The sequence below is a fragment of the Octopus bimaculoides genome, chromosome 5 (genome assembly GCF_001194135.2).
Source record: "Octopus bimaculoides isolate UCB-OBI-ISO-001 chromosome 5, ASM119413v2, whole genome shotgun sequence".
Taxonomy (NCBI): domain Eukaryota; kingdom Metazoa; phylum Mollusca; class Cephalopoda; order Octopoda; family Octopodidae; genus Octopus; species Octopus bimaculoides.
This window is the reverse complement of record NC_068985.1, coordinates 29,678,954-29,692,908: the sequence shown is the minus strand read 5'-3', so window position 1 is coordinate 29,692,908 and position 13,955 is coordinate 29,678,954. Positions and strand designations below refer to the sequence as shown.

The following is a 13,955-nucleotide window of genomic DNA, read 5'->3' as shown; positions in this document are numbered from 1 at the left end:
AAACTTTATTAAGCCAGCACGCTAAAAATTAAATAATGTTACTTTTTGTTTTATTAATGTTTTGTTAATATTCTGTTGTCTTTTTTTAATTAATTAATTTATTTTACACCGAATTAGAAAGAGTGATAATAAAGAGAATAAATAAATAATAATGATAATAATTTATTACATTGGCATAAGTGCACAAATTTGTGTGTATAGTTGATTGAATCAAACCCCAACATATAACTGATATCTATTTTGTCAACCCAGCTCCCAAGAGGAATGAAAAGTAAAAGTTGTCTCCAACTGGGTTTGAAACCAAAAATACTGCAAAGTATTTTGCCCTCCATTATACTGATTCTGCCTTGTTATCAACCTTCTAATGATAATGATAATGATGATGATGATGATGATGATGATGATGATTTGCAGTCTTAGTCATATATACAAACTCAGGAAGGAGATGATTTATGCAGCCACCTATAGTCACTAACTATTTTTTTTTTCTTGATCCTAGAGAGGGTGGTAATTGGGAAGATTTGAACTCAGATATAATAAAACATAAATACTTGAAACTATTTAGTTCAGTGTTCCACTAGTTGTATCAGTCCACAGATCCACTGATTTAATAATAATAATAATAATAATAATAATAATCCTTTCTATTATAGGCACAAGGCTTGAAATTTGGGGGAGGGGGCTTGTCAATTACACTGACCTAAGTGCTCAACTGGTACTTATTTTATCAAGCCCAAAAGGATGAATGGTAAAGCCAATAGTCAGCGTCAGCGGAATTTGAACATAAAGACTGATGAAATGCTGCTAAGTATTTTGTCTAGCATGCTAACGATTCAGCTAGCTTGCCGCCTTAATAATAATGGTTTCAAATTTTGGCACAGTGACAGCAAGCTCAGGGGAGGATTAAGTCAATTAATTACATTGACCCCAGTGCTCAACTGGTACTTATTTTATCAATCTCAAAAGTAAGAAAGGCAAAGTCAACCTCAGCGGAATTTGAATTCAGAACATTAAGATGGACGAAATGCTGCTACACATTTTGCCCAGCATGCTAACGGTTCTATCAGTTCAATAATAATAATAACAGTGATGGCACAGGCACAAATCCACAACATTCAGGAGAAAAGAGTATAGTAAACTGAGTCAACTCCATTATATGACTGGTTTTTATATTATCACTTTCAAAAGAGTGAAAAGCAAAATTAAACTCAACAGTATTTCAAATTAGAATGTAGAATTAACAGAAAATAAATATCACAAAGTATTTTGTCAGGCAATCTACCAATTCTACTGTCCACCAATCTAAGAATAACAATTACAATTCACTGAAGTTTGATCAAAAATATTTCAGACACCAGTTTTTGCATTTTCTATATAATTACTTTCACCAAACCCAAGAACATCTGAAGAGTAGGTGGTTCACTATGAACATTGCAATGTAAAAGAATTTGAAGTTAGTTTGTTAAGATGGCAGTTAGCTGATAGCATTAGTGTGTTTTATATTTATTCATATATTTTTATAGCTGAGTCAGAGTTGGAAAGGCAGTGCCCTTAACCCTCTGCAAGACCCTCATCCCCAAGACTCATAGAAAGAAGTCATATTCAGACTTAAAATCTCACTTGAATGCTTGCAACAGAGTGAACAATACTAAAGACACTCTTGGACCAGGTGACTGTTTCAACTTGGCAGCAATTAAGTCTACCACCTCAAAATAGGAAAGGTTCCTTTGATAGTTTACCTTCATTTTCTGGCAACCAAATTTCATTCACTCTTGTTCAACTTGAGATTATACAGTAGAAAACACTTGCCCAAGGTGCCATGTAGAAGAGTCAAAACAGAAGTTCTTAACAACATAGCCATGTCCACACCTATATTGTCTTTATCAAATTACTAATTCATCTATTTAAATGTTCTGATTGACAATAGCAAGAGTATCAAATCATTAAACAAACAACAAAAGCCCATCTCAATCAAAACTTCACTCAATACAAGAAAGATGCAGGACCAAGAACAAGATGCAAACAAAGCTGCTTTCTTTTAGAACTATTCAGCCTATGTCACAAGGAAAAAGTAGACAGAAAACCAGTGATGATAAAGAAAAGGGCTACATTTTGATGTCTCTGCTCTACTGTTTCCTATTTATATATACACAAACACACAAATGTGCATTTATGTAGTGTTATGTGTATGTGTGTACACATAAAGGGAGAGACAGAGTGAAAGATAGTTAGTCAGATACTTATGTTTGTGTGTGCAGCTGCATGTGTGTGTGTGTAGACAGAGTGAGATGCTATGGAATGTATATATATATATATTCTTTTATTCTTTCATTCATTTCAGTCAATGGACTATGGTCAGACTGAGGATCTGTCATCAAAGGTTTAGCCAATCATATCAACCTCAGTGCTTATTTCAGTATAGGAAATATTCTATCAATAAAATTTGTCAAACCACTAAGATACAGAACAGAAAAGGACACAGCATAAACAACAATAATAGTAGTGGAAACATAAATACAGATACACATATATCAGCATCATCCTTATCATCATTAACTTAACATCAACTTTTCCATATTCACACAGGTCAGACGAAATTCACTGAGGTAGATTTTCTATGGCTGGATGCTCTTCCTGTTGCCAACTTTCACCTGTCTCCAAGTAAAGTTGTATTTCCCCCATTCCTTTGAACACAAACAGTATGGAGGATTGCAAGCAAACAACACTGCTTGTACAATGGTGACATTCAATTACAATCAATTTGTGATGTCAAGAAAAGAATACACTAACACACACATATACATATTATATACACAATGAGCTTCTTTCAGTTTCCACCAACCAAATCCACTCCTTGAGGCTTTGATAGTAAAAGACACTTGCTCAAAGTGTCAGGAAGAAAACCGTGTGGTGTGCATGTGCATATATAAACAAATAAAGGTAGCTGTATCAACTACTATACAACAAATTCTTGATTTATTAAAATTACCTCTGTCTCTAAGAGGATGTATCATAATCACCAAATGGCAATCAAGAGCAGCTTCAGATAACAAGGGGAGATAATCTCAAGAATAAAAAAATTCTCCAAAGTTGGCATGCCATTAAGGAAAAGAACCATCCTTTTGCCTGGAGATGGTACACTTTGTGTATGTGTGAGTATATATGCTTGTGTGTGTGTGTGTGTGTGTGTGTGTAACTATACATACACACACACACACAAATGAAGACAGAATTTCCCAATATATTCACCTTGAGTTAGTATTAAAAAATTAAAGATAGACATATTACACTGAGTTTTATATTACTGCATTTCACATTATCATCATCATCCTTTTAACATCCATGCTGGCATGGGTTGGACAGTTTGACCAGAGCTGGCAGGCTGGACAGCTGCACCAGGTTCCAGTCTGATCTGGCTTGGTTTCTATGGCTGGATGCCCTTCCTAATGCCAACCATTTTAGTGTATGTGGTGGGTGCTTTAACATGGCACCAGCACAGGATTCTCGCAAGACAATCTTCTTCACTAGCCTTAACACTTCTGCAGTGGAGAATGGGTCTTCTTGAGTACAGCAAGGCACCAGGTATCTTGGTCTTTTGTCACATGACTAAGATTTTATTACAAGATTAATAATAAAATCTTAGTTATGGTGAAAAGCAGTAACATGCAGTCATGCCAGTCTGTATGTGTATGCGTGTATGTGTGTGTGTGTGTGTGTGTGTGTGTGTGTGTGAGTGTGTGTGTGTGTGTGTGTGTGTGTGTGTGTATCATCGTAATTTTAATGTCAACTTATCCTTGCTTGCATGAATGAGATGAAATCTGTTAAGGCAAATTTTCTATGGCCAGATGCCCTTCCTCTTGCAAACCCTTATCTTTTAACAAGCAAGGTAATATTTCCCCATTTTCAGACATGCTTTTCACAGAAAGTTGGAAACAATCAATACTACTTTTAAGATGGTGATACTCATTTACAATTATCTTGCAATGTTGCAATGTCATGGCAAGGAAACACAAACACACACACTCACCCATGTGCACACAAATATATATTTATGACAAGCTTCTTTCAGTATCCATATACTAGATTTATTCGTAAGGCTTTGGTCAACTCAGGACTATAGTAGAATAGTAGAAGACACTTGCCTAATGTGCTGTGTGGTCGGACTGAACTTGGAAGTATGTAGTTGGGGAAACAAATTTCTTAACACAGCTATACCTATACCCTAAATACATATTATTTATTATTAGTTAGAAATGACAGAGAAAAAAAATAGGGTTTTTTTTTTTTAGATCTAAATAGTATTAAAAGAATTTGTAAAGAATTAACAAGTTTCATTTGACAGGACTGTGGTGAGCTAAACAAGCAATGAGACATTTCTAGTAATAATAATTGTTTGTAGCATATTTAGAGGAGGGAATAGCCAATACCATCAACCCAGTACTTGACTGGTATTTTAGTTTATTGACCCCAGAAAGACGATAAGCAAAGGAAACTTCAGAACGGTTTGAAGAGCTATAACTAAAAATTGCAAGGCATTTTATCCACTGTTCTAATGATTCTACCAATCCACAATCCTAAGTTCACCAAGAAATAACGATTTTCAAATATAAGTACAAGACCACAAATTTTATTTTTGAGGGGGAGTATAGTCAATGAAATTTTCTTCAGTAATTGACTGGGACTTCTCAAACCCAGATGGATAAAAGGCAAAGCTGATCTCAGTGAGATTTGAACTGAGAACATAAAGAGATGCAACTAAATACCACAAAACACTAACAATTCTGCTGGTCTATCTCCCTACATGTCTATTAGATCAATCCAGTAATAATAACAACAACATCTTTCAACTATGAAGCCCTGCAGGAAAAATATAATACTGTTTTTGTCAACTACCTTTACCAGTCTTAAGGATAAGATGGTTGAAATCGATCATTGATAAGAATTTACTAAATCCAGTTCCATTAAGAAGATACATGCACAAATGTTACAATACAGGATGAGGTGAAAAAATAAACACTAAGTGAAACATTAAGACAGTAAGATATGATTTCAAGAAGATTTCGCTTCTATTTCTAATAAATTGAGCAACAATATAGTGCCTCTTTAGTCTAAAAATGTACATTTAACTCCCTTGATGGCTCTCTACATGAAAAGTAACAGGACTGTCACAGCTGGAATATCTGATCATAGATCTGCTCAATCAGAAGTGACTTGGAGACAAACAATAACACCTGTTTTCTTTAGCCACACAAAAGACAGGACTTCATTGGTCATGCAGTCTGAGTTTGTTGAATTGCCCAAGTAGAAATGTAGGTGTGATTACATGGTCAAGAAGTTTACTTCACTATCAAAATGTCCCTTGGTTCAACCCCACAGCACAACCTCTGGAGCAAGTGTATTCTACCAAATTTTTGCAAATGAAATTAGGTAGACAGAAACTGCATAAAAGCATGTTGCATAGACTGTACTAATGATTTAAGAGGCCAGTTATTTCACTTGATGTATCACATCGGTTATGCCTGATAATTATGTTAAGATATTCAAGTGTCTAAGGAATACACAGCCACATCTACTCAACTATAATGCAATACGTAGATAGTTTTGTTGGTTGAACAAGTGAAATACTCAAAATGGTAACCAATTGGTAATCCATTGGGAGAAACTAGCTGTGATATTCATGCCTTATTCAAACATCATGATAATCCAAAATCCAATTCAACAGACACAGTTTATGAGATGCTCATGTATGGTGTTTGCCAAACATTTGTATTATATCTATTATTTAGTTACATTTGTTTGAATTAGATAAAATGGTTCGGTTGTTGGACTAGTTGCTTTTACAGATAGCCGACACCCTGCCTTGTGGTAACGCCTGCGAATTAAGACCTTTTTTTAATATTTAGTCAGGCAAAACAAAAGCAAGCTAAATCATGCACTGTGCTCAGGGTTGCAACACAATGGCTGTGGTTAGATCTGAAATTATGACTTTGTGGTTCATTCACCCAGCACCAAAGTTAACCCCACCACCACTGTACCTTACTTATTGCAAATAAAAATAGAAATGTAAAAAGGGACAAATGTTAGAACAGAATATCTTTTAGAGTTATGGTTGTGTGTATATGGAAGGGAAGGAGGGTTAATAATCAAATCAAAAAGCTTGTACTTGCGAGTGAAAATATATCAAAAATATTTTAATTACCCAAACAATGTTATCATCAACATCTGGAGTGCTGTAAGAAAGAATAATAGAAAATAATAATAGCAATAATAATAATAATAATAATAATAATGAATGAATTATACAATGCTCTTGCATACACACAAACATATTGCTACAAGCACACATCAAAAGTTTAACATTAGCCACTTATAGAATTAAAGTCTGAAACAACGAGAGAATCAAAAACATTTACATTTATGAATCAAAATAATGTCAAAATTATTCAATAACTCAAAAGAACATCAATATCTAGGGTGCTTTTAAGTACCCTAAGGAGGAGGAGGAGACTATATAGTCAAAATTTTTGTGTTTACCAGCATCACACACACACACACACACACACACACACACAGAATTCTTTTTAGAATCCTTTCTGAAGCAGATGGTAATAGAGCTGAAAGCAGTGAGCCCTGTTGATATCACATCCATCATGGTCCAAGCTAATGGGCAAGGAGAGACCTATATACACAGCATCTGAGTTAATGAAACAATTCTTCTCAGCCTTTTGACTAACAACAAATTGTAATTCTATAGAGCTGCCACTGTTTACAGGCATGAGCTATTCCACCTTGTGCTACCGATTTATGGATAGGATAGACTGAGAGTTATACATTTTTAACAATAGACAACTAAATCTTCTGTAAGCGGTGGTTAGATCTGCTACAAAAAACAGCAAAATCTTCCTCAAATCACATCTCACTAGCTTAAAAGAGGAAGGACATATTGAATAATGTAATCTTAGATATTCTGTGTCATCATCATCTTTTAACATCCTCCTTCTATGCTGGTATGGGTTGGACATTTTGACAGGAGCTGGCAAGTCAGAAGACTGTACCAAGTTTGACTGTCTGGTTTGGCATGATTTCTTTGGCTGGGTGTCCTTCCTAATGCCATCTACTTTACAGTGTACTGGGTGCTTTCGATCTGGTAGCTGCAGCAGCAAGGTCACTAAATAACTAGCGACACAAGACCTTTCAACCAAAGTGGGAGTAATATTGAGGAAGGTGGCTTTGTGCCATGTGATGAGAAGTTAGAATAAGAACAGAAGAACAGAAATAGGTGTCTTGTAGAAGAGAAGATACATGTCTGCCTCAGTTGGAAAGAGATAAGATGGTGAGGATGTGATGGGGTGTACACACAAGTTACAGAGAGGTGCATATATTGAAGTGAACCAGGGACTGGATAAGGTGAGTAAGTTTGTGAGATTGTGAAAGAAGAGTGAGAAGATGGAGAGGAGGAGTGGGAAGAGGTAAAGGGAGGAAGTGTTAGGAGAGTTTGTTTCAGGGGATAGATTTGACAGGGAAATATTGTATGCAGGTAGGTTTATGAGGAAGAGTGAGAGATAGGGGTGTGGAAATACAGTGAATGGTGAACACATTTGAGAGAGAGGGTGTTGCGGAAGATGGGATGTGAAGGAGACATTTGTCAAGAACAGATTGTGTGTGTGGTGAGGGGGGGGGGGGAACATGGAGATAAAGGACATGCTTTTATCGCCTCAGTTTTACTTAACTGGATATGGATCAGTCATAACTGGAATGTCTTTGATCATAGATCAACTGGATCAAAGCTCACCTAGGGTTAAACAACAACAACAAGGACACACAGAAAGGAGCATATCTTTCCTTTCTTTTTGCTTGTCAGCCAAAAAATGAGGAACTGTTTCCTCCATTTTTTTAAACATATCTTCTTAGAATGGTATGATTAACCCTTTTGTTGTTTTATTGTGTCATTCTGTTTTAATGCCTAATTAATTAACACACCGGTTCGATTTTATTGTGTCTGAGGGGACTATATTTCTAAAATGCACTGCATTTATTTAATTGTGAAGGCAGATGGCTTAGTGTCAGGCTCACAACCATGAGGTAGTGAGTTCAAATCCTGGACTGGGCTGTGTGTTGTGTTCTTGAGCAAGACACTATATTTCACATTGCTGCAGTTCACTCTTCTGTAGAAATGAGTTACTACATCAATGATGCCAAGCTATCTCGGTCTTCGTCTCCCCCTTGGATAACATTGGTGGCGTGGAGAGAAGAAGCTGCTTTGCATGGGTGACTGCTAATCTTCCATAGGCAACCTTGCCTGGACTTGTGCCTCAGAGGGTAACTTTCTAGGTGCAATCCCTTGGTCATTCTTGACCAAAGGTGGTCTTTACCCTATATATTTAAATTGATTCAGAAAATTATGATGAATTTAGTCATCATGGATCCGGTGATCGGGATATAAATTCACATCAAATTTTGATAATGTTTTAATTTGGATCACTTTAAAACAGGAAGTTTGCATCAAAGAACTAGCAGCGGTCTCAGATGAGTTGGTATCAAAAAGGTTAAGGTGTTTTATATTTAGTTTAAGAAACTTGCGTGACACCGTGTGTGTGTTTGTGTGGATGTATATATTTATGAGAGGGTGCTGAAAAGTTCTTGATTTTGGGTAAAAGAAAATACAGGAGGATCAGTTAATTATAATTTTATTCAATATATTCCCCTCTTAGATTCACACACTTATTGCAGCAGTTCTTCAGTTTATCTAGGCCTGTAAAAGAACTTAAAATGTTGGGCCTCCAATCAGGCCTTTCACGATACCCTTAAAGCCAGGAACTTTTCGACACCCCCTCGTATGTGTATATATACAGGGTGCGATGGGTAAATTGTTGCCATTTTATATTTTTCGATTTCATGCATGCGCATTGTTTGTTTTTGATTTTGTTATCGACTACACAGTATAGTAGGGTCGGTTGAGCAACATCTGTGAGAAAAACAGCAGCATGCCGTAATTCACTCAGCCAGAAATTTGGAAAGGACACGCTGTACTGCTTAGAATTCAAGCCAGAAGCTCCAATATGAACATTTCAGAGTATTTGGGTGTCAATCTGAAGACATGTACCAAGAGTGATAAAAATCAAATATCCAGTCAGCATCATGGTGTCTGGAGTGATCACTTGTGATTGTGACATTATGCCTCCATTCATCTTTCCACATGACCTCAGACTCAACACAGAGGCCTACATCAAGTGTCTGGAGGATGTAGTGTTGCCCTGGGTCAAGAGAGTGTCTGCTGGAAGACCCTATGTCTGGCAACAAAGTACTGATACCTTTCTTTCAAAGGTATTATTAAGAATATGAACATAGCCAGAGCTCAGAGTTTATAACCTGAGATTGTAAGTAAACTCAAAAGTTAACTTAACTCAAAGTCTCCTTCCATGTTTCCATAGACTTTTTCAGGAAGTCTCCATGGACTTTTCGAGAAAGTCCCCATGTCTCCATGGGTTTTTCAAGGAAGTTTCCATGGATCTTCCCATGTCTTTGTGGACTTTTCCAGGAAGTCACCATGTCTCCATGGACTTTTCCAGGAAGTCTCCATGGTCTTTTCCAAGAAGTCTCCATGTCTGAATAATGAATAATTGCAAAAAAGACAAGATGGTCATAGTTGAATTGGAACTGACTTGTAACTAAACAAAAACAAACTTACATTAAAATAAGTACCCGTTGGGCACTGGGGCCAATGTAACTGACTTAGCCCTTTCCTTGAAATTGCTGGGCTTGTGCCAAATCTTGAAACCATCATTATCATAATCATAGCTAAAGACATAAAACATTTCACCTTCCATGTTCTTCTCTATCAATGTAAGAAAAGAAAAAAGTAATTATTATTATTTAAGGCGGTGAGCTGGCAGAAACGTTAGCACACCAGGCGAAATGCTTAGCTGTATTTTGTCTGCTATTACATTTTGAGTTCAAATTCTGCTGAGGTCGACTTTGCCTTTCATCCTTTCGGGGTCGATAAAGTTAGTACCAGTTACGCACTGGGGTTGATGTAATCGACTTAATCCCTTGTTTGTCCCCTCTATGTTTAGCCACTTGGGGGCAATAAAGAAATAAGAATTGTTAGCACGCTGCGAAGCATTTCGTCCATCGCTATGTTCTGAGTTGAAATTCTGCTATGGCCAACTTTGTCTTTCGTCCTTTTGGGGGTCATAAATTAAGTACCAGTTGTGTACTGGGGTCAGCCTTATTGACTGGTCCCCTCCTTAAAAATTTCTGGCCTTGTGCCTAGAGTAGAAAAGTTTATTATTATTATTATTATTTAAGGCAGCGAGCTGGCAGAATCATTAGCACACTGGACAAAATGCTTATCGGTATTTCGCCCATCGCCACGTTCTGAGTTCAAATTCTGCCACAGTCAACTTTGCCTTTCATCCTTTCTGGGTCAATAAATTAAGTACCAGAGAATTACTATGGTTGATGTAATCGACTGATCCCCTCCCCAAAATGGCTGCCTGTGTGGCAAAATTTGAAACCATTATTATTATTATTATTATTATTATTATTATTATTTAAGGTGGTGAGCTGGCAGAATCATTAGCACGCTGGGAAAAATGCTTAGTGGTATTTCATCTACTGCTACATTCTGAGTTCAAATTCCGACAAGGTCGACTTAACCTTTCACCCCTTTGAGCTCAATAAAATATAACTGACTATCCACAAATTCCAGGCCTTGTGCCTATAGTAGAAAGGGTTATTATTATCATCATCATCATCATCATCAAGGAAGTCACCATGTCTCCATAGACTTTTCCAAGAAATCTCCATGTTCTGAGGAGAGTGCTTGAGTTTAAAGTGAATAAACTGCGAAAGCAAGGTCGACCAAAGAACAGGTGGAGGAAGAGATTGGGAGGGTTGGCTTGAGGAGGGGGGATGCCCAAATCTGGGCGAGATGGCAAGATGGTGTGAGAGCGGTTACTGTAAGAGCGAGGTAGATCTGGCCACCCCTGTTAACGGGGACAAACCCTGATTTAAAAAATAGTTGGCAGCGGCGGCATCATCATCATCATCATCAAGGCAACAAACTGGCAGAATTGTTAGCACACCAGACAAAATGCTTAATGGTGTTTCTTCCATCTCTACGTTCCATGTTTAAATGCTGCCAGGGTCCACTATGCTTTTCATCCTTTCAAGGGTGATAAAATATGTACCAGTTAAACACTGGGATCGATGCAATCGACTATTCCCCTACTCCAAAAAATTTCAGGCCTTATGCCTATAGTAGAAAGAATTATTATTATATTATTACCTCCACCATCGTGAAGGTATTGTTTTCAGTCACATCTGTTTGTTTGTCCATGGACAAGATATTTCAAGAACCGCTGGATGGATTCAGATAAAACTTTCAGGGATGTTTAGCCTCGTGACTGGCATGAACTGATTAGATTTTGGGATCGATCAGGTACCGGACAAGGATTCTGGATTATTTTTACTATTTTTTTTACTTAATTTTTGAGAGTGGTCAGGTTCATTATTAGTATTCTCGTTTGTGAGAGCAGCTAAGTTTATTTCAGATATTCTAAGTTTAAAAATCATCTCTGGCTAATCATTGAGAGGACGTTGGTGTTGCCTTGGCAGAGGTTTACGCCCTCTGAGTGCTGTTGTTGTTGTTAAGGTACAAGCTAGTTGAATCATTAGAGTATTGGTAAAAAATATTGTGTAGTATTTCTTCTGACTCTTTACATTTTCAGTTCATGAAAACTCACCAAGGTCAATTTTGCCTTTTATCTTTCCAGAGTAAAAGTACCAGTCAAGTTATGGAGTTGATGAATCAACTAACCCCACTAAAATTACTGGCCTTATCCCAAAATTTGAATCCATTAAAGGTGGCAAACTGAAAGAATCATTATCACATTGGACAATATGCTTAGTGGCATTTTTTCAGCCCTTTATGTTCCAAGTTCAAATCCAGATGTTGACTTTGCCTTTCATCATTACAGGTCAACAAAATAAGTACCAGTGGAGCACTAGAGTCAATGTTATCGATTAACCCTCTCCCCCAAAACTGCTGACCTTGAGCCAAAGTTTGAAACATTATTATTATTATTATTATTATCATCATCATCAAGGTGGCGAGCTGGCAGAATTGTTAGCACGCTGGACAAAAATGCTCAGCAGTATTTCACCTTGTCACTACATTCTGAGTTCGAATTCCACTGAGGTCGACTTTGCCTTTCATCCTTTCAGAGTCAATAAATTAAGTACCAGCCAAGTACTGGGGGGGTCAATGTGATCGATTGGCCACCTCCCCATAAAAATCCACGCCTTGTGCCTATAATAGAAAATATTATTATTATTATTAGAAACACTGCTCTTTGTAGTTGTTGTTTAACTTCTATTTCATTACTTGAGAGAGTTATCAAGTATAAGCGGCAGTGTTCCAGTTACATATAATGTGTACTTAATTTAACTTCATTATAACAAACATTGAAGGTGTTGATTAGCAGAATGAATGGTGGACAAGATAATACAAGCTGTAATAAGTTAACCCCTTTATGTTTTGAGTTAAAAATCTAGCTTAAGTCAAACTCTGCAATTGATGAAATATATAGCAGTCAAATACTGGGGTGGAGTGTGATTAAATCAACTATAACCCTTCCACTAAACTTGAGGCCTGGTGCCTATCTTTTATCTTTTACTTGTTTCAGTCATTTGATGGTGGCCATGTTGGGGCACTACCTTGAAGAGTTTTTAGTTGAATGAATTAACCCCAGGACTTATTTTTTAAAGTCTAGTACTTATTCTATGAGTCTCTTTGCCAAACCTCTAAGCTACAGGGATGCAAATACACCAACACCAGTTGTCAAGCAGTGGCGCGGAACACACACACACACACACACACACACATATATGCACACTCACAACACATTTCTTTTAGTTTTCGTCTACTAAATCCACTCAGCCCGAGGCTATGGTAGAAAATACTTGCCCTAGGTACCAAACAGTGGAATTGAACTCAGAATCATGTGGTTAGGAAGCAAGCTTCTAACCACACAGCCACACGTGTGCCTATAAAAGTTGCCTGTAGGTGGCTATGGAAAACCGAACTCTGTACCCCTCAAATATTGACTGTGTGCTCTGGACCATTCACCTAAGCGGTCCTCAACAAATTCAAATCACTATTATTATCATTATTGCTTTTTAGCACAAATGATGGGGAAAAACACAACGACAGAAACTCTTTACAATATATATTTCTATCTCCTAAGTTTAACCCTTTTCATACCAACCTGCCTGTGAACACCCCTCATTCCATGTTACAAACTTTCTGTTTTAAAGTGATCTAAATCAAAGCCTTCCATCAAAATTTCATGTTCATTTATGCTTCAAACACCAGCTTAATAATGACAAAGTTATTTCACTAAATTCTTCATCGTTTTCAAAAGTAATTGAAACAAAGCAGAAATAATGGTAACAAAAGGTTAAGACAGCCCAAGTTTCATGACAAGTGATTCATTAGACAGAATCATTAGAGCATAGAATAAAATGCTTTCTGGTATTTGTTCCAGTACCCTGGATTCAAATATGGCTGAGGTCAACTTTGTTTTACATTCTTTGGAGATTAATAAAATAAAGTACAAGTCTAGGCAGGTGGATTGGTGGAATTAAATGTCAGATGAAATGCCTTCCAGTATTTATTCTGGTTCTATGCATTCTGAATTCTTGATTTAATGTATCACCCAGTTTAACACCACCATCTGGTTTTCAGGTATCTTTAGTGGGGATGATTCTGTTGCAAGTTTTTCCACCAGGTCCCCAGTTTGAAGATAACTTCACTATTTTTCTTTTCTCCACCAGTCTTGGAGGCCCTTGCCCTTCCCTCCCTTACCAAGCAGTAAAAAAAAAAAAAAATCCGTCAGATCATGACAGAGGAAGTAAATAAGTTAATGAACAGGCATGAATTGGGGGTTTAT

General features: G+C 37.0%; 1 protein-coding gene across 2 annotated transcripts in view; it reads right to left on the bottom strand.

Moving 5' to 3' along the window:
* The window catches only part of LOC106868714 (zinc finger protein 436), a 65,216-nt gene that overhangs the window by 28,625 nt on the left and 22,636 nt on the right, over window positions 1–13,955 (bottom strand). Inside the window, exons 2-3 of one of the 2 annotated variants that reach the window (XM_052968250.1) lie at window positions 9,689–9,835; window positions 6,200–6,230 (exon numbers count right to left, since the gene is read on the bottom strand). The gene's annotated coding sequence lies outside the window, so the exon portion shown is untranslated. The remainder of the gene's footprint in view (window positions 1–6,199; window positions 6,231–9,688; window positions 9,836–13,955) is intronic. The other variant, XM_014914101.2, reaches the window with a different exon arrangement.